Raw genomic sequence first — 23,005 nt, forward strand, 5'->3', positions numbered from 1 at the left:
TTATACTGTGCGGTTTCCTCGTTCACATATTTCTAGGCGCTTCCATCTCCAGAACTTACTAGTTAGTTATCAGCAATATAATTATAACTACAGATGCACGTGTATAGCTTCTCATATGCGCGTGTATTTGTGAGCGACACTTCCACAATTATAATTGCATACTTTTGGGAGCATCTCAGATAAGATATCTGCATGTGTTTGGGCGTCTCTTCTCCGCTGCGTGTACGTACATATGTGTAGACATAATGATTGGATTATTTATGTGCATACAAGTCACTGCTTAGCATCGGCTTAGAGATTAAAGTATCCCTTAGTGCTGCTAATATTCGTTACAATATTTTACCTTTGATATTTGATGTGGCGTGACAGCGGCAGCAACTTTCTTCCTCCGTGGTTGAAATGGAACAGAAAACAAGAAAATGATCTCCGTTGTGTCGGACCGGAGATCGTGCGTGATTTTCCAAGGGATAGCATTGATAACTACGACGACTGACGAACTAAATTATGAGTATGGAATATCTCCTTTGCATGCTAGGATAAGATGCATGGAATTTGTTTTGGAGCTGGCTTATACACTACCACAACAAGGAGAAGTTTTCGACGACAATACAACATGCAAGGAGAAACAAGGCAGGAGAAAAAAATAACTCAGGATGCATTCTATAAAGAGATTGACCTTAGAGTTGACTGTCCAAAGTATGGATACGGAAATACAAATGATGTTAACTCCTCAAGAAGATTTTTTAAAAACGATGAAGTGACTGTTCGCATAACAGGTGTTGGTAGAGATATTGTTAAAAGATTTCGAGTAATTTTAAATATTTTAAACTGCCATGAACCAGTTAATGGACCCAAATTGGGAAAATATCCATCTAAAACTACAGAGTTGCTGCATCAAAAGTATCCTGAGAAGAAACTTACACCAAAGGTACATACAATTTTGGCACATGGAAAAGATTTAATAGATCTCTTCTGATCCAGTCATATCATCTATAAGGTATGTAAGAACACAAAAAGATCTTACAGGTGCGTATAGCTCAGAAATTGTTGCTTTGTTAGATATATGTTCCAGTGACGATAACTATGTTAAGATAAAATAAGTTTCTCACTTCTTATCACAACAATGAAAAAGAGATTTACTAATCAATTTTGTTACTTTATTGAAAAATAAGATATCTATGTACAAGTTAATTTTGTATTTCAAATAAAAGAATTAATTAATTTAATAATTTTTAAATATATACTTTTCGTTATTGCATTTCTCTAAAGTTTATCAAATTTATTTTAAAGCTTAGGCATTTCGCCTTCAAACGTGTTATCAAATTTTATAGAAATCAATACGTCTATCGAGTTTGGTACAAATTGGTAAAGCGGTTACTAAGATAAAACATTTTAGCATAATGGGCAGTGCCACTCCCCTTTTTCAAAATTCGTTGGCTGTTTAATCTTTAGCTCAAATAAAATTTCATTGAACCACTTTCAATAACTTTTAGTTATTAATAAAATACATAAGCTCGTAAATAAAAAAAAAAAAACATGTAAAATTTTACGATGAATTTTGAGGCACCTTGTTATTGTGGCACCAAAAACGGACATTTGAGTTTCATAAGAGTATTGCCATTTAAAAGAAACAATACGTCTATCGATTTTGTTAGTTATTGATTACGTGACTACTTAGATACAACTTTTTATCATAAGTGGGCAGTGCCACGCTATCTTATCAAAATCATTACTTTATCTTATTTAATGCTTAAATACGTCATTATAAGACAAATCTCATTTTATTTTTATTTTTTATTTTTTACTAAAAACATTTGCATTTTTCTTAAAATTTACGAATTTTTTTGAAGCACCCTGTATCTGTGACATTCTGAGCTTTCTCACAATAAAACTACAAATAATTAGCTTTTATATGCATTTTAAATTTTTAAAATATCTTCATTGGTTCAAAAGTTATGATTTTTGCAAAGAAAAAACTCAAAAGGCGCCACTGTGCGTCGTTAGACAGCAGACGTTCCGTTCTGTCCCTCGCCTTTGTTTTCGACATAATAATGGGCAGTCGCCCATTTCTACTAGCCAGAATTGGTTTCACCATTCCACAGAGGAGTCTACGGAATCACGATACTTTCTGGGAGGACAGGCTTAGAACAAATTACGTGTCTAATGCTCCGATTTTAATTTTTAGTTTTTACGCTTAAATACTTGTACGACTAGTTTGTAATGTACATAAGTTGTAGTTAAGTTTGTAATTTACTACTCATTCCCCTAATCGGCGCTTAACCGTTATGATTATGGCTGTCCAACAAGGCACGCCAGTCGCTTGGTGTTTATGCTCCATATAGCAGGACGATTACGATAAGTGGAAAATGATTTTCGTTTGCGCGAGAGGACTTTACTTTTCAATTTCCTATCTTATCCAAAGTAGCATTTATTGGCAAGAGTGATTCTTCGCTGGATTTCAGAGCTGATGTTGTTTGTTTGTGTGCTGGTTCTCAAATAAACGAAGTCTTTTGCCAACAGTGGCATGGTTGTCAAGGCGCAAATGCGCCGACCCTTTGTCCGATGATAGCAGGTACTTCGTTTAATTTGGAGTCCGCAAAACCTACGATGCGGGTGTTCAGGCTGATTGTATATTCTCGCAAGGTGCGTGGTAGCACGGAGAATATATATTTGTGTAAAAAGAAATAAAAAGCAAATCGTTATATTAGTAATGACGACAATAATTAGCTTTATTTGTGTTAAGTTAGTACAATATTGTAACGAATTTACTGCAATTCCCCTTATTTGCAATCTTCTGCTAACGTTCGAATCACTAAACTTTTGAATAAATAACACCACTTATAATGCAAAATGGCCTTTATTAAAGTGCTTTCAAAAATAACACTGCTACTGCTCGACAGATGGAATGCTTAAATCAAGGTGATTGTCGCGCCTCTACTGTTGCTGTTTTATACTGTGCGGTTTCCTCGTTCACATATTTCTAGGCGCTTCCATCTCCAGAACTTACTAGTTAGTTATCAGCAATATAATTATAACTACAGATGCACGTGTATAGCTTCTCATATGCGCGTGTATTTGTGAGCGACACTTCCACAATTATAATTGCATACTTTTGGGAGCATCTCAGATAAGATATCTGCATGTGTTTGGGCGTCTCTTCTCCGCTGCGTGTACGTACATATGTGTAGACATAATGATTGGATTATTTATGTGCATACAAGTCACTGCTTAGCATCGGCTTAGAGATTAAAGTATCCCTTAGTGCTGCTAATATTCGTTACAATATTTTACCTTTGATATTTGATGTGGCGTGACAGCGGCAGCAACTTTCTTCCTCCGTGGTTGAAATGGAACAGAAAACAAGAAAATGATCTCCGTTGTGTCGGACCGGAGATCGTGCGTGATTTCCCAAGGGATAGCATTGATAACTACGACGACTGACGAACTAAATTATGAGTATGGAATATCTCCTTTGCATGCTAGGATAAGATGCATGGAATTTGTTTTGGAGCTGGCTTATACACTACCACAACAAGGAGAAGTTTTCGACGACAATACAACATGCAAGGAGAAACAAGGCAGGAGAAAAAAATAACTCAGGATGCATTCTATAAAGAGATTGACCTTAGAGTTGACTGTCCAAAGTATGGATACGGAAATACAAATGATGTTAACTCCTCAAGAAGATTTTTTAAAAACGATGAAGTGACTGTTCGCATAACAGGTGTTGGTAGAGATATTGTTAAAAGATTTCGAGTAATTTTAAATATTTTAAACTGCCATGAACCAGTTAATGGACCCAAATTGGGAAAATATCCATCTAAAACTACAGAGTTGCTGCATCAAAAGTATCCTGAGAAGAAACTTACACCAAAGGTACATACAATTTTGGCACATGGAAAAGATTTAATAGATCTCTTCTGATCCAGTCATATCATCTATAAGGTATGTAAGAACACAAAAAGACCTTACAGGTGCGTATAGCTCAGAAATTGTTGCTTTGTTAGATATATGTTCCAGTGACGATAACTATGTTAAGATAAAATAAGTTTCTCACTTCCTATCACAACAATGAAAAAGAGATTTACTAATCAATTTTGTTACTTTATTGAAAAATAAGATATCTATGTACAAGTTAATTTTGTATTTCAAATAAAAGAATTAATTAATTTAATAATTTTTAAATATATACTTTTCGTTATTGCATTTCTCTAAAGTTTATCAAATTTATTTTAAAGCTTAGGCATTTCGCCTTCAAACGTGTTATCAAATTTTATAGAAATCAATACGTCTATCGAGTTTGGTACAAATTGGTAAAGCGGTTACTAAGATAAAACATTTTAGCATAATGGGCAGTGCCACTCCCCTTTTTCAAAATTCGTTGGCTGTTTAATCTTTAGCTCAAACAAAATTTCATTGAACCACTTTCAATAACTTTTAGTTATTAATAAAATACATAAGCTCGTAAATAAAAAAAAAAAAACATGTAAAATTTTACGATGAATTTTGAGGCACCTTGTTATTGTGGCACCAAAAACGGACATTTGAGTTTCATAAGAGTATTGCCATTTAAAAGAAACAATACGTCTATCGATTTTGTTAGTTATTGATTACGTGACTACTTAGATACAACTTTTTATCATAAGTGGGCAGTGCCACGCTATCTTATCAAAATCATTACTTTATCTTATTTAATGCTTAAATACGTCATTATAAGACAAATCTCATTTTATTTTTATTTTTTATTTTTTACTAAAAACATTTGCATTTTTCTTAAAATTTACGAATTTTTTTGAAGCACCCTGTATCTGTGACATTCTGAGCTTTCTCACAATAAAACTACAAATAATTAGCTTTTATATGCATTTTAAATTTTTAAAATATCTTCATTGGTTCAAAAGTTATGATTTTTGCAAAGAAAAAACTCAAAAGGCGCCACTGTGCGTCGTTAGACAGCAGACGTTCCGTTCTGTCCCTCGCCTTTGTTTTCGACATAATAATGGGCAGTCGCCCATTTCTACTAGCCAGAATTGGTTTCACCATTCCACAGAGGAGTCTACGGAATCACGATACTTTCTGGGAGGACAGGCTTAGAACAAATTACGTGTCTAATGCTCCGATTTTAATTTTTAGTTTTTACGCTTAAATACTTGTACGACTAGTTTGTAATGTACATAAGTTGTAGTTAAGTTTGTAATTTACTACTCACTCCCCTAATCGGCGCTTAACCGTTATGATTATGGCTGTCCAACAAGGCACGCCAGTCGCTTGGTGTTTATGCTCCATATAGCAGGACGGGTACGATAAGTGGAACATGATTTTCGTTTGCGCGAGAGGACTTTACTTTTCAATTGCCTACCTTATCCAAAGTAGCATTTATTGGCAAGAGTGATTCTTCGCTGGATTTCAGAGCTGATGTTGTTTGTTTGTGTGCTGGTTCTCAAATAAACGCAGTCTTTTGCCAACAGTGGCATGGTTGTCAAGGCGCAAATGCGCCGACCCTTTGTCCTATGATAGCAGGTACTTCGTTTAATGTGGAGTACGCAAAACCTACGATGCGGGTGTTCAGGCTGATTGTATATTCTCGCACGGTGCGTGGTAGCATGGAGAATATATATATGTGTAAAAAGAAATGAAAAGCAAATCGTTATATTAGTAATGACGACAATAATTAGCTTTATTTGTGTTAAGTTGGTACAATATTGTAACGAATTTAATGCAATTCCCCTTATTTGCAATATTCTGCTAACGTTCGAATCACTAAACTGTTGAATAAATAACACCACTTATAATGCAAAATGGACTTTATTAAAGTGCTTTCAAAAATAACACTGCTACTGCTCGACAGATGGAATGCTTAAATCAAGGTGATTGTCGCGCCTCTACTGTTGCTGTTTTATACTGTGCGGTTTCCTCGTTCACATATTTCTAGGCGCTTCCATCTCCAGAACTTACTAGTTAGTTATCAGCAATATAATTATAACTACAGATGCACGTGTATAGCTTCTCATATGCGCGTGTATTTGTGAGCGACACTTCCACAATTGTAATTGCATATTTTTGGGAGCATCTCAGATAAGATATCTGCATGTGTTTGTGCGTCTCTGCTCCGCTGCGTGTACGTACATATGTGTAGACATAATGATTGGATTATTGATATTTTTTTTTTTTTTTACGAGGAGGAAGCATCGAAAGCCTCATAGTCAGTGTGGGACTTTAACCGCACTAAACCTCCTACCGTCTGAGTACCATTTACCCCCCGGTACTACCGTCAACTATTCTGTCGGGAGGTAGGTTGAGCACTAAGCTCTACGTCTGTCGGGGTCACGTTGCTATACTTAGATAGTGCCGCGGTATGGTTAACGCTGGTACTGACACGCCCTGCTTACTACCTGAATGTGCTTGACGCATACCACTTCTACGAATATTTGCAAGCCTACCTTAAACACTGTGCATATAGTGCTTGTGGCGTGCTTGTGGCATGCTTGTACGTTCTACTACTTGTATTGTAGGGTTTTGTTTTTTACATATGTATATATGTGTAAATAAATTATATATGTATAAATAGAATTTTTTTTTTTTTTGAATTTTTTTTTTATTTTATTTTTTTTTTATTTCAATAGGTTTTTCCGTTTTTCATTTCATTTCATTTTTTTTTTTTTTTTTTTTGTTTTTTGTTTTCCACAATACGTAACGGGGCTTTCCTCGTACTTCCACCGGTTGGAGAGATCTTCTCTCCAATCCGAGTATAAACTCAAATTACATGAGAGACGTTTACCCTCATACTAGTTGTTTCTACGGTTGGAGAGGCCTTGTCTCCAATCCGTAGGTTTGTCGTTGCGTGTATGTTGACTGCTTTTGGTCGCACGGTTGAAGAGGTCGTGTCTCCAATCCGTGCTTTATTCCTTCACCTGGGGCAGTATTCGAACGGTTGAAGAGGCCTTGTCTCCAATCCGTCGCCTGGTTTGCTATTACATTACCTACATATATTACGGTATTTTCTTATTTTATCATTCTCACGCCGCTAATTGTACGGAGGCCTTGCACTCAATACGTGCTCAGCTCGATCCCCTCCACCTTAGCAATTTGTTATCCACCCACACAACTCGACTGTTCAATGTTCGCTGCTGCGCCGTAGCCTTTCAAGACTTCGTAGACACTTCATTATTTCCGCTATTACATCGCACGCCGCTGACCATTTTACCTTGCTTTGTAGCATGCATCCAACAATTGTTTCAGGAGTGTAATCCTCTCCAAATATTCTGCACAGTTTGCATCTCGAGCTATAGAACCTAGGACAGTCGAAAATACATGGTAAACATCTTCTACTGTATCGCCGCCGCAGTGATCGCATATGTTGTTAGACTCGTGATTGAATTGGTGCAAATATTCCTTAAAGCATCCGTAACCACTCAGAAACTGTGTGAGGTAGAAATCCACCTCGCCGTGATTTCTAGATATCCATATATTAATATCTGGGATACATCAATGTGTCCAACGACCATTTGTTGAGGCATTCCACCTGAGCTGCCAGTTCTGCACGCTTCGCTCTCGTGCTCCGTTACTTGAGCTTTGATCCCGATAAATCGTCGCTGCTTCTTTTGCTAATATGTCTATAGGACACATTCCTGCGATGATTAGTGCTGCGTCGTCAGAGACAGTTTTAAAAGCGCTACAGACGCGTAGTGCACACAGGCGGTAAGTCGACTTTACCCCGCGGAAGTATGATTTATCCGTGGCCTGATGCCAAACAGGAGCCCCGTAAAGTATTTGGCTTTTTACAACGCCAGCCAGAAGTTGACGCCGTCGTTGCTTTGGTCCTTTTGCATTTATCATTATCCTAGATAATGCTGCTACGGTTTTTGCTACCTTTCCATTGGCATACTCTAAGTGGGATTTGAATGACAACCTCCTGTCTATCACAACCCCCAAGTATTTTATTGCAGGCAGCGTGTCGATGTCATGGCGGCCAATTCTTATAGTGACCTGCTCCACCCTTTTCCTACTTGATATGAGTACAGCCTCTGTTTTTTGTTCCGCCAGCTGCAGTCCATTTTTCGAAAGCCACGATTGAACCATCGCTATGCTGGTATTAGATTTGGCACATATTTCGCCTAGGTGCTTGGCGGTGATTACCAATGCGATATCGTCCGCGAAGCCGATAATTTTCACCCCATTGGGTACCTTGAGTCGAAATACTCCGTCGTACATAATATTCCAAAGCAGTGGACCGAGCACGGAGCCTTGAGGAACACCGCCTGTGACGTGAAGCTTTTCTACTCCAGCACCCGTTTCATATTCCAGCACTCTACCTTCAAAGTAGCTGCGTATGATCCTACGCAGGTAAAGGGATATGCCTATCTGCTCCAGCGTGTCTAGAATTTTTGCCCAATTGGCAGTGTTGAAGGCATTTTTTACATCTAAAGTAACGATAAGGCAATATTCCTTAGAGCCTTCGAGCCATCGGGTGCCACTTATGGCTTCTTGGGCCACTTCCTTCGCCATGTTCACAGCTTGGATGTGGATCTTCCTTTCCTAAACCCAAACTGGTTATCGGAAATACCACCCACATCTTCAATTTCTTTTTCGAGTCGATTATAGAGGACTCGCTCAAGAACCTTACCGGCGGAGTCGAGCAGGCAAATGGGCCTGTAGCTAGATGGTTCCGCCGTATTTTTACCAAACTTTGGCAGCAGGACCAGCTTTTGTCGTTTCCATATTGTAGGAAATGTCCCCTCAGCCAAGCATGCATTAAATAGTTCCGCAAATGTTGGCGTGTTATAAGTGAGAGCTAGTTTGAGTGCTCTGTTTGGTACCCTGTCTGGGCCAGGAGACTTGCGGTCTTGCAGTCTATTCACCGCTTGAAGGACCTCGACGACGGTAACCTCGTCAAATGAGTATAGTACGGCGCCTGATGTGGGAGACACTAGCTCCCTTTGCGTGGGAAATAAAGTATCTACCACGTTTCTGAGAAAAGAGGGGCATGTTGGCATCGCCTCTCCTTTGTGTTTCAATTTCTTAAAAACCAATTTATAAGATGTGCCCCAAGGGTCATTCTCGACGTCATCGCAAAGCTTGAGAAAGCATTGGCGTCAACATTAATATGTCGGGGTCGAAAGTATTGATATTCCAACCTCTGTTTTTTAGGAGTGGCTGTGTAGTGGGCCGCCCTCCCCCCTCGAGGTTGATGTCTACCACAATCGCTGAGTGATCGCTTTGGGTGGATATTGGATTATTGATATGCATCCAAGTCACTGCTTAGCATTGGCTTAGAGATGAAAGTATCCCTTAGTGCTGCTAATATTCGTTACAATATTTTACCTTTGATATTTGATGTGGCGTGACAGCAGCAGCAACTTTCTTCCTCCGTGGATGAAATGGAACAGAAAACAAGAAAATGATCTCCTTTGTGTCGGACCGGAGATCGTGCGGGGTTTTCCAAGGGATATTTGTTATCCGATGGAAAACTCAGTTACACGTGTTATGTTGCTTATATGTGTGAGTGACTATATGAGGATGTATGCATGCGTATTAGCAATACATGACAATGTATTTATGTAAATACATATGTAAAACTAAATGAATTATGCATTGGGGTGGCCTTGTAAAATAGATATAAATATTGAGCAGTAAGCAACATCTATGGGAGGAATTCCATGCTTCAACTGTCACGCACATGTCGTACTTAAAAACTAGATATAATTTTTTGTTTATTTTGACCAAACAATTTATTGGCTTAACGCGCCCGTGCTTGATTCATTATAGATGCCGCTGCAGGAAGAAAATAAGCAACATATTAAGGCTGAAAACAAGAACGGGTTACAATTCAACACACTTTACTAGTATAAACTTCGTTGGATTTCGAGTTTTTCGTAGTCTGGACGAAGAGGACATGTCTCCGTTCCAGATTTCGATGACTGTTAGATTATTTTCCATCTGGACAAAGGGGCCAAGTCTCTATTCCAGATTTTAACTTTATGTGACTAAAGGTTATATCCAGACGGAAAGGACGGGTCTCCGTGCCAGATTGAATTTATTTTGTAATTCTTGGTTTTAATTTTAATAAAATTTTTTATTTTAAAATGAATATTGGTTGGCTGGCGAACAATTTAATAATTTTGAATTATTTCGGAAAGTTATATTGACCCTCTAACATGCTTTTATGTGGCTGACAACTCCACTTTCTGTGCTACGGCCGAAAACTTGTAATTTGGACTACGACCGAAAAATGTGTTATTTCGAATATGATCGAAAGTTTGTAACTTTATTTTTATTTTGTGACTACTTTTGTCACAAGATTCCTGCCACCCAAGAAAATTTTCGCATTTCAGGCTAGTTTTTGTAGTATTCGACAAAAATTCTATTTAAATAATTTTTAATTGTAAGTCATTCTTAACTTTTCGCGTTTTCCATATTTCATATGCCATTCGTGGTTATTTTTACGAAAAGATGCAGTAAAATATTCATGAATCATTTAATTGTGAATAATTGGTATTCATTTATTTTGCTGATGTGGCAACACCACACGACGAAATTGAAGTGTCAAGTGAAGGAAAGTGAAAGAATGACAAATGCAAGATGAAGAATATTATTACATAATAAACATGATGATGGTAAGCAAACAAGTTGGAAAATTTTATAATTTGTGTTAAATTAACCATTTTATTAACTTCTTGTTTTCTTTTCTTTCCAGATTATGCAAATTAATATGAAGTCCTTGTGCAGTACACGTAATTGAACGCCGGAGCATTGGTTCACCCTAAAAATAATGGTTTTAGAGGTTTTGCCAATCAATGATCACCTAATTTAATGTTGGCTTTCGGGTGTTTCCATTTAACCCGCTTTTGCATTTCTAAGAGATACTCTCTTTTCCATTTTTGCAAAAGGTTTGATGCAAAGCCTTTAGTTTATGCCACCTATTTACGATGGAGGCAGGATTCTCATTGGAATCTATTTCAGGCGTGGCGTGAAGATGTCCGCCCACCAGAAAATGACCAGGGGTTAGGGGTTCTAAGTCGGTGGACTGGTTGGACGACGGACGTAATGGTCGCGAGTTGAGGCAGGCCTCAATTCGGCGGAGTAGGGTTGAGAATTCCTCGAAGGTATATTTATACCCAGATGCCACCTTTCGAAAGTGGCTTTTGAAGCTTTTTACTCATGCTTCCCTCAGACCCCCCATATGTGGAGAGGCGGTGGTGATGAAATGCCATTGCAGAAGTTGATGAGCGTATTTAGATAATGCGTTCTCACGCGAATCAGCTATAAACGGCTTAAATTCAGATCTCAGAGATCGTGAGGTTCCGACAAAGTTAGTTCCATTGTCGGAATAGATATTTTTGGGCACCCTCTCCTGGCAATGAACCGTGAGAATGCCGCAAAGAAGGATCGAGTGCTGAGGTCGATCGTGGTTTCCAAATGTATGGCTTTCGTACTAAAGCAGACAAACAGACAGACATAACCTTTTGAAATACGGCACCCTCTACCTCTATAACTTTTTATGTGGAATGGTCCTGCAAAATCTACCCCGGTGTTGGTAAATGGTCGCGAAAATGTGGTACGTTCCTGAGGAAGATGAGTTGGGTTTGTACCCGTTTATTATAGATCGTTACAGTTGTGAATAATGGACTTTATCATATTTTTAACCCTAGGAATCCACTATTGGGTTCTAATAAGCATAAACATTAGTTGATTTTCCCCATGCAAAGAGATGTCGTGGATAAACTGAAGTAAACGGCGTGACAATTTGCGTTTGTATGGTAAGATGATTGGATGGCGTTCATTATAGGGTATGTCAAAAGACGCCCGTAAGCGACCGCCAGTCCTTATGATGACATCCTTATCTAAGAAAGGGTCAAGCGGGGCACTTCGCTTTTAGAATCGACCGGTTTACCTGATTTGAGATTTTTATATATTGTAGTGTAAAATTGGAGTTGAGATAATCTTACTAAGTTTTGTGTCGTGGTTTGTATTTTATCTGATGAAACCAGAAACGAGGATTTCTTAAAGGAATCTTTTGTCTTTGGATGAGTTCTTTCGAAGAATCTCAAGACATAAGATACCACCCTCAAAGCTCTGGGTAGATTCGAAAATGAATTGTGAAATTCATTTTGGTCGTGATTATATGAGCTAGCGCACTTTTTTCCTCGATCACCGTGTTGTAATTTGTATCTTGTATCGGTCATTTTGAGATGTCTTCTTGTAACCAAGAAGGCCCCTGCCACCACAGCGAATTGACCAGTTCATGTGCTGGAAGTCCTCTGCTAGCCATGTCGGCTGGATTTGATTTCGAATCCACGTGGCGTCAGTTATCCTTTCCAACCTTTTCAACGATTTTCGTAATAAGGTGCGCTACGAAAGTTGATCACGAACAAGGGGGCTTTCGTATCCATGCCAGTACAATCGTTGAATCAGTCCATAAGTACATTTTTGGATTCCCTAAATTGAGATTTGTTATAATTGTTTCCATCATCGGAGAGTTGTACGGACCCGCATAATTACAGGCCGGGAATTATTTTTTTTTTTTACCGGAGCTAATTTTGATTTTGCCAACAGCAAATTGATGAGAACTTGGTCGTTGTTTTCCACTCGTAGGTATACCGCCGCGGCATACGCTCTCTCTGATGCGTCACAAAAACCGTGAACTTCCACTTTGTTGTGCGAGGAAAAGTGTGTCCATCGCGGTATCCCAACTTTATTAATTTCATGATACTTTTCCATAAAGGTGATCCAACATTCCGTAGTAATTTGTGATACATCTTCATCCCATTTTTTACCTTCAAGCCAAATTTTTTGCATAATTATTTTGGCTACCACTATTATTGGAGCAAGCCATCCTAATGGGTCGAACAATTTAGCGATTGCCGATAGGATCGCTCTTTTTGTTAAATTGTCGCAATTTTCCATTGGTTTTGCGATGAAGTAAAACTCATCATTATGTGCATTCCATCCTATTCCTAGTGCCTTCACTGAACTCGTCTTCGAATTCCAGGAAATCTTTGTTGAGTAGATATTGTTTAGGAACCTTTTTTAGAATTTGCCCGCAATTGGCTGTCCACTGTCGTAGTGGAAAGCCGACTGATTTCAAGACTTGAGATATTTGATCTCTGGCAGAAACTGTTGATTGGATGCAGTGCCTAGCAGCACAAATATCATCCACATACATATACTCCTTGAGTATTGTGGATGCAATTGGAAAGGTGTTTTCGACGTCCTTTGCCAATTGTAAAATCGTCCTTATTGCGAGATAGGGAGCGCAGTTTACCCCAAGTGTCACAGTCTTCAGTTCTTAAAGACCTATGGGGTTTTCAGGGCTAGTACGGAATACTATGCGCTGATATTTTTTTTGGTTCGGATGTACCATAATTTGTCGGTACATTTTCTCAGTATCGCTGTTGAAGACGTACATATTTGTATAGCCCCCAGTGAAGAATGAGAATCGTCAAGTCCGCTTGTAGGGTAGGGCCCGTATAAAGAACGTCTTTTAGGCTTACTCCATTTCAGTCGGACTAGATGCGTTAAATACGACGCGAACCTTAGTGGAGGTACTTTCTGCTTTGATGACGGCGTGATGAGGTAGGAAATAATGGTCAGAGGAGTCTGGTGGCACGATGCTGTTGAATCTTGACATATGTCCTAATTCCTCGTATTCGGTCACAACTCGATTGTACTCCGTTTGTAGGGTAGGATTTTTTGCGAGGCGTGTCTCGTTCCGGAAGAACTGAGAGCAGGCTCTTTTAAGAGATAGTCCTAGAGAGATGTTTGATAGAAATTCCCGTGTAATTGGTAGTGAGACAGTATATTTCCCTGTATTATCCCTTGTGGTTGTATTTCTATACAATTAACCGCAGTATTGTTCGTCTGGATTAAGACGTTTGTTTTTTGGGAGTTCTTCGAGCTCCCAGAAGGCGGATAGTTGTTTATCCAATGATACGTCACTGTAGTAAGAGACTATTCGGTTTTGTCTTGAACATCTGCACGGCCTGTAAGAATCCAGCCGAAAACAGTTTCTTGTGCTAAGAGTGTACCCATCACATTCTTCTGCAATCGGTTCAGAATTATTTGAGGGTAAATGTCTCCTCCGAGAACTAGATCCACTTGCTCATTTACAAAGAATCTTTTATCTGCCAACTCGAGATCCGGGAATGATTGCTTTGTCATCGCACTGATCTGGCACGTTGGAAGATTCCCTGTTAGTTTAGGCAGGACAAAGAGCGTTGCGCTCAAAGAGAATAATGTGTCAATTAGGGACCGCAACTCTATTGAACAAGATTATTTGATCTGTGCAGAAAATGAGTTGGTAATACCGGAAACTTGAGCGCGAATTTTCTTGGAGGGCAGGTTAATTCGACATTTAAGAAGTTCGGTGATGAACGAGCACTCAGAACCAGATTCAATTAGGGCTCTAGCTGAAAAATTGGAATTACTGCAATTAATGATGACACGAGCAGTGCCTAGTACACCTGTGGTTGTATGCGCATAACAAGATTGCACATTCGACTCTTGCTTCTCATGTGACTTTGAATTTTGTCTCTCCCTTGCCTGCTTGGATGTTGATGACGCATCATCAACCGAATGTTTTGCATGCGCTGCTGTCTTTTGTTAAGTTTTTTGTATATGTAGGAGCGTGTTGTGTCGAGAATGACAAGTGCCGCAGTTGTATGAGCTTGTACATTTCGACACAGTATGTCCAGACGATAAACAATTCAGGCAGCTATTATTGCTCTTAATAAAATCGACTCTACTAGTAGGTGAAAGTTTAAGGAATTTCGTGCAGTTGCGTAGGTTATGCTCATTTGTGTGACACATTTTACAATTAAATTTCTTTGCGCTTGTTTGGAAGCTGCCAACCTTTTTTTGTTGGGGTTCAGGAGTTGGTTTTGTAATATGAGGCTTAAAACTATTTGAAGTCTTATTGCCTCTATGGCCAGACACGTTTTCCAACGCAAGAAATCGGCCAGAAGAAAAGAAATAAAAAGCAAATCGTTATATTAGTAATGAGGACAATAATTAGCTTTATTTTGTGTTAAGTTTGTACAATATTGTAACGAATTTACTGCAATTCCCCTTATTTGCAATCTTCTTCTAACGTTCGAATCACTAAACTGTTGAATAAATAATACCACTATTCAATAATGCAAAATGGCTTTATTAAAGTACTTTCAAAAATAACACTGCTACTGCTCGACAGATGGAATGCTTAAATCAAGGTGATTGTCGCGCCTCTACGGTTGCTGTTTTATACTGTGCGGTTTCCTCGTTCACATATTTCTAGGCGCTTCCATCTCCAGAACTTACTAGTTAGTTATCAGCCTTATAATTATAACTACAGATGCACGTGTATAGCTTCTCATATGCGCGTGTATTTGTGAGCGACACTTCCACAATTATAATTGCATACTTTTGGGAGCATCTCAGATAAGATAGCTGCATGTGTTTGTGCGTCTCTTCTCCGCTGCGTGTACGTACATATGTGCAGACTGCTTAGCATCGGCTTAGAGATGAAAGTATCCCTTACTGCTGCTAATATTTGTTACAATATTTTACCTTTGATATTTGATGTGGCGTGAAAGCAGCAGCAACTTTCTTCCTCCGTGGTTGAAATGGAACAGAAAACAAGAAAATGATCTCCGTTGTGTCGGACCGGAGATCGTGCGAGATTTTCCAAGGGATATTTGTTATCCGATGGAAAACTCAGTTACACGTGTTATGCTGCTTATATGTGTGAGTGACTATTTGAGGATGTATGCATGCGTGTTAGCAATACATGACAATGTATTTGTGTAAATACATATGTGCAACTAAATGGATTATGCATTGGGGTCCGTGTAAAATAGATATAAATATTTAGGTTCTGACCTAGACACGCCGGCCCCTTGCAGTAAGCAACATCTGTATGAGGTATTCCATGCTTCAACTGTCACACACATGTCGTACTTAAAAACTAGATATAATTTTTTGTTTATTTTGACCAAAAAATGTATTGGGTGAACGCGCCCGTGCTTATTCATTACAGATGCCGCTGCAGGAAGAAAAGAAGCAACATGTTAAGGTTGAAAACAAGAATGGGTTACAATTCAACGCACTTTATTAGTATAAACCTCGTTTGGATTTCGAGTTTTTCGTAGTCTGGACGAAAAGGACATGTCTCTGTTCCAGATTTCGATGACTGTAAAATTATTTTCCCTCTGGACAAAGGGGCCAAGTCTCCATTCCAGATGTTAACTTTATGAGACTTAAGGTTATATCCAGACGGAAAGGACGGGCCTTCGTGCCAGATTGGATTTACTTTGTTATTTTTGGTTTTAATTTTAATAAAATTTTTTATTTTAAAATGAATATTGGTTGGGTGTCGAACGCTTTAATAATTTTGAATTATTTCGGAAAGTTATATTGACCCTCTAACATGCTTTTATGTGGCTGGCAACTCCACTTTCTGTGCTAAGGCCGAAAACTTGTAATTTGGAGTACGACCGAAAAATTTGTTATTTCGAATATGGTCGAAAGTTTGTAGCTTTATTTTTATTTTGTGACTACTTTTGTCACAAGATTCCTACCACCCACTCGTTATAATATTTCTTTTTTGTAGTGAAAATTAAAATTAGAACAATAATTTATCTTTGTATGAAATGAAGGTGGCGGGGCTTCTCGGACGTTAATGACTGTGGCTGTTGGTCGCTCGACAATCGCTGGAAAAGTAGACGGTTGCCTTGTCGAGGACAACCGTTGAACCGTGGAAAAAAGTCTCCGGTTTTAAGGGGAAGTTTCCCCACACAGTTGTACCGGCATGCATGTATATGTGTATGGACAACATAACCCTACCTATGTACACATATACATGCATGTGGGCGAACTAGTGGTCGGTAAAGTGGTGCTATTAGGGTGGCGCGAGTTGATATGCATTTAGGCTTTGGGCCCAAACATGCCGGCCCCTTGCGATACGCAACAGCTGAGACTCCGCCCGAGCGGCCCCGACTACGACTTATCTTACGACTAGATTATAAGCTAAGCGGTGCGCGACGGATGGCGCGACGGCATCCTCCTTGCCTTCGCCGTTACCTATAGCTAGGACGAGATAAAGGAATGGTAAAGTTAAAGAACACGCATCATATAATTCTTGCCAGTTACTACAGAAATCCATTTATTGTGAGAAAAAGAAAGATGTTATTCACATATATAAAGCTTAAAATTAAGTAAACCTCCAAAGTCATGTTAGATCGGTTGAGTCCCCGAGAGCACCCATCCAAAGATTGGGCTAGGAGCAAGCCAAACGACGGCGGTAACGTGCCCGGTGTAATGATTTCAGCGTAAACGTCGCCGCCCAAAACGAGGCGAATTGGTGTTGACGCATAAAATTGTGGATCCGCCAGACGAATATGTTCCTAAGGAGCTGCGACGCTGGGGTGAACGCTATAAGTTGGGCTGACGCGCCTGAATTCGTGGACGCAGACTGTGTGAGTCGTCACCGTCTTGCTCTGTCCATGTTTGCCTCTACATCTAATAAAACAACCGGTTTCGCCGGCGGCGTTGGTCTCGCGCCAGCCTGCGGTCGATCGTTGTGCCGGGGGAACATGCATCAATGAGTGCGCGGATGAGATGTAAACGCCCCCCGGCTTCCACCTTCATGACCGCAGTCGGCGCCAAAGTAGCCATTGGGCGAAGGGTTGGGCCGGCTGTAGTGCGGGCCGGAATGACTCCGTTCCGGAAGGAACTGTTGTGAGGTAGCTGGCGCGACCGAGTGGCCAGTCTACCGTCTCGGTTTTCTTCTTTAAGATTTCGTACAGCGCGTAGCTGGCGCGGCCGAGGGGCCAGTCTACGCTCGCGCTTCTCTTGGTGCATTCGTGGGCGTCGTTGCGTAAGTGGGCGGAAAGGCCGTGATTCCGCTCCACTCTTATCTCGTCGCTTCGGGGCTAGTAGGGGTCGGAACGGCTGTGGGTCCGATCCCCTGCTGTCTGATTGGACTATATGGGTGCCCGCTCCACTCCCGGATGGTAAATGTTGCTCGTCAGTAAAGGCCGACTCGGACGCGTGCAGAGACAGCGCCTCATCCATTGTCCCGTCGTCCACCTCTTGCATAGTGGGCATCCGCTCATACCCTTCTTCCTCTTCTTCCATGACCAGCTGGTTCCAGCTCTTCGGCGGATCTGGCTCGGACGACAAGCCCTCCATCGACAGGCGCAGCGTGGTATGATGGTTGCTACCACATCTTCGGCACCTGCCCTGACTCGTGCAGTCTCGGGCACGATGTACCATTGAAAGGCAATTTTGGCAGTACTTCGCCTTTATAATTTCGCGCATTCGTTGCAGCGGGGACTTCGCGCGGTATATCGGGCATGACCTGACTGGATGTGTTTGAGCGACTGTCGTAGTCGCCAACAGCCAACCCTTCTATTTAATAGAAATTAGTCTTAGAAAACTTGAATATTGAATTTTGAATTTATTTACATATGTACCTTTTACGTATAAGTACGCATCCTGAATTATTTGCACGTACAAATACGTAATATCCTATATTATGTACATATTCTTTATTAAATTTAAGTATTTCAAATGTTTGTATTGTACGCTAACACGCAAGCGTATTTCACCTCTCTGGCAAACCCAACAATGGGTTGACAAATGTGACTATGTACAAACGTACATATATTTATTATTGTTTTTGACATTTCATCATTTTCATTGTCACTCGAAATTTATCCATCTCGGCTGTGACATTTCCCTTTTTTATAAAGAAATTGGAAAAAATACAATTTAATAAAGTATTTACAAAGTGTGTGAATTCTTAAATCTGTGCAGCTCTTTATTCAACTTTTTTGGCATATATAAGTCCAAGTCGGGCAGATCGAAGTGGAGTTCGATCAAACTTCGTTTCACCCAAAGCGTAAAGAAGTAGCAAAAATTTGTATTGATCACCAAAGGGTCTATTGCCACTGCCGCCGCCACCGTATGCAACCACACCGCAATAATCCATCAAATCACCATCATCATCATCGCCACCACAGCTATATCCCACAAGCAGAAAAATAGCAGGTAAATTGTGCATTAACCACATCCCGTTAAACAGTGGTCCTTCGTCGCCATCAAGCAGCCAGCGACGCAATAAATACATATTTGCCAAAAACCGTGAGTATTAAATCGAATTTAGTACCTACTTCCCAGTACGGAAATACACCCCCATACGAAAAAATATATATAGAGCGGAAAAATTTTACTCTCGAGGATTGGTGATTCCCGCCAAAAATCCCCATTTCCCGCCAAAACTTCTCGTATATACCTCTTCATATACACATATACCTTTTCGTATATACATATATATATACAGCAATAACCCCATGTTGCAAAACTCAATACGGTATATGTGTAAAGCATAAGAAGAAAAACTCGATTAGAGCTACAGTGGGCATGATTGATAAAACTACCCCTCAAATTTTATTGCGACAAATCTCAACACATTTTGAAATTTTCTCAAGTTGAACTGAAATATCTCTTGTCCTCAATTAAATATATAATAAGAAAAATTAAGCTAGATACAGTGGGCACGTATATCGATTTTACATCTCAAATATTTTTTCGGCATTACATGTGTATACCGCTCTAAAAATAGTTAATCTCTTTTAAATCGATACAGTGTCTTCCCTTGCTGATTATCATAGCACAGTTTTCTTATTTATTCTCAATTGAATTAATAAAAAACGCAAGCAAACTTTCTCGGTTTCCTCATTTGCGTATACACATATATACGGATATATAAAAGAAAGAATACGACAAAAGCGGTGAAATAAAATCTCGTGCACAGTGGTACAAGAGTGGTGCAGTGCGTGTAATAGCACTTTTCTCGCATTAAATTTGCACGCTATAAATTCTCAATCCCCATTAAGAATTTCGATAAGCTACTAATTTCTCTCTCCTCAAAAGCTTACATCAAAGCCTCTACAGTCCAACAAATCGAAGCTAAATAAGACTCCTCTAAGTCACACCGAAAACAAAAAAAAAGACATTTTTTGATAATCTCATACGCATTAATTTCCCGTATCAAAATTATAATATTTTACCCCCGAGATACTTTTTAATACGTATATATATATATATCTCACATAATTTTTCCCTAATATACATATTAAATATATTAAATATAGTGCAAACGCAGCACAGTAGTCAAATTTGCTCAGTCTCACCCTCAAATAAATTTTACTTAAAAACTTTTTTTGGTTTTGAAAATTATTCTCTCTTGCTATTTAACGTGAATATTTAAACGCAACTCCCTCACATAGTTAAAAGCAAATACTCTATTCAAAAAAAAAGAAACAAGTTTTTTCTCTCTAAAGTTAAATTTTTGTTAATTCTCATTTGTAAACGTCATAAAATAAGCTCAAAAATGAGTGACGATGAAACCAACAAAGTGGCTCCAAAACTCAAGGAGTTAAAATATTTAAACTCTCGTCTGCCCCCAAAAAATTTATTTCCGAAACAGACAATTTCATGGAATATTGTGCTCGGTTTAGGTCGATGTCCCTCCAAGACAACACTGAGTCTTCTCTCAACATAAAAAACACGAATATAGAAAAATTCTCGAATCGAGTCCAACACGTCTTTGATAAAATGGTCGAAACCCCAGATCAGGAACTGCCCGAAGATTTTCCAACATCTGCTAATAGCAAATACAGGTCCTGTCTAAAAGCGTATGAAGACACAAAAGCCCAGATAGAAGACCAGCTTCAGTTGCTTAAACAAGCAAATGCCTCCGCGCCCCCTACCGGCACACCAGGTTCATCAGACAACTCCGGTATTTCGCTAAAAATCCCTCCCTGCGATACCGAAATATTTTATGGTGGTTATGAAAAATGGCCCTCATTTCGTGACATGTTCACACCCGTTTATATTAACCATCCCAAACTCTCCCAAGCGCAAAAATTGTATCACCTCAGATACAAAACCCAAGGAAAGGCAGCTCAAATAGTCAACCAATTTCCCTTGACTGATGACAAATTTGCCTTAGCGTGGGAAGCCCTAAAGTCCCGATACGAGAACAGACGAGTTCTCGTAGATAACCAAATACGGGCCCTGATGAACTTAAAAACTATCACTACAGAAAACAGTGAAGACATTCAAATGTTGCAATCGTCGGTAAATAATTCCCTTCAAATTCTCGCCACGCAACAAGTCTCCACAGATAACTGGGCCCCCATACTTGTTTATCTCGTGACCTCTAAACTCCCAGAAAATACATTCACGTTATGGGAGCAGTCTCTGACCTCAAGAAGAGAACTTCCTAACAGGCCCAAATGGACCAGTTCCTCACAACTCGATATGAAGTCGTAGAGCGAGTCGATCAATGGCGACCAAATAAATTTAAAGCCATCCCCCAAACTAGGCCATCATTTAAACCCCAGCAGTCGCATCCCTTTCAAAATAGATCGACCTCCCACACCCAGTCTCATATGACAGAGCAGCGGACAATGTACAAGTGCGCTATGTGTAAAGCTTCATCTCACCCCCTTATAAGTTGCTTCAAATTTAAGAAGCTGTCGACCTCTGATCGCAGAAGGTTTGTGAGAGAAAACAATACGTGTTTCAATTGTCTCTCTCAGTCACACATATTGAAAGACTGTTCCAGTACTCAAACATGCAATCAATGTCAAGATCGGCACAACTCAGTTCTTCACGAAGACACATCTCAAGGGCCGAAAAGACAACCCTCACCATTGCAAAGGACAGACTCACAAGCCACAACCGCGAACTCCACAACCCCACCCGGTAATACTCCCGATCAAGCCAAAGCCCTGGATGAAAGCCCTTCATGCTCGCAGAAAAGCCAAGCCCAATCGTTTTATTCCGAAAACGATTGTGAAATAATTTGACCACGGCTATCGTACCCGTAGAGCATAGGGGAGAAATTTTCAAACTCAGAGCTCTTGTAGATCAGGGATCTGAACGAACCTGTATCTCTACCAGAGCCAAAGATAGGCTCAAACTCCCATTCAAACCCTCTAGATTTGAAATATCAGGGATGGGCGGCAAGGTAGTTCAGACCTCAAACAAATTGTGCTCTCTGACTTTGGTATCCCCCAATTTTAAAATCAGGATAAGTGCAGAGGCAAAAGTATTACCCCGGCTAACAAAAATGCTCCCCTCGCTTAAGCTCACTAGCGAGCTTCAAGCAAAATGGGCACACCTCAACCTCGCAGAATCGAACTGTCACTCCCCCTCGCAAATAGATCTCGTCCTAGGCAGTGATGTAATACCGCAAATCATCCAAAATGGCGTTGAGAAACTTTCCGCCCATCTTCTAGCGCAGAAAACCATTTTTGGATGGATTCTGAGCGGTAGAGCCCCTGTGATGGTCAACGCTTTCTGCGTGCAAGTGTCAGAAATGACGAACGAAGATCTTAGCTCTCTATTGCGAAAATTCTGGGAATTGGAGGAAGTTCCCACCAAACCCCAAATAACCCCAGAAGACGAGCTTTGCGAGAATTTCTACGCAGCCCCAATCTCACGCGATGATAACGGTCGTTACATCGTAAGGCTGCCGTTTAAACCCAGCTTCCCAGAGTCAATCTCATTATCCCACTCTCGATCTTCAGCTCTAAGCCAGTTTCTTGGAATGGAGAGAAGTTTCCAGAAGAAAGGGGATTTAAAGACTCAATATGATAGTGTCCTAGAAGAATACCTCACCCTCGATCATATGGAGGAAACCGGCTCCTATAAAAAATTTTACGGAGGTAAATGCTTCTCATTTTATCTTCCCCATCACGCAGTTATTAAGCCCGAGAAAAAGACATAAAAGGTGCGGGTCGTGTTTAACGCCTCAAAGAAGTCGGCATCTGGACATGCGCTTAACGACGTTCTTTATACCGGCCCTACCCTCCAGCCCGATCTGATGCTTCTGATTCTCAAGTGGCGGACATACCAGTTCGTTTTCAACGGAGACGTAGAAAAAATGTATCGTCAAATTATAATGCACGAAGACGACAGAGACTATTAGAGGATCGTTTTTCGCTCATCTCCGAGC

The sequence above is a fragment of the Eurosta solidaginis genome, chromosome 1 (genome assembly GCF_040869045.1).
Source record: "Eurosta solidaginis isolate ZX-2024a chromosome 1, ASM4086904v1, whole genome shotgun sequence".
Classification (NCBI taxonomy): domain Eukaryota; kingdom Metazoa; phylum Arthropoda; class Insecta; order Diptera; family Tephritidae; genus Eurosta; species Eurosta solidaginis.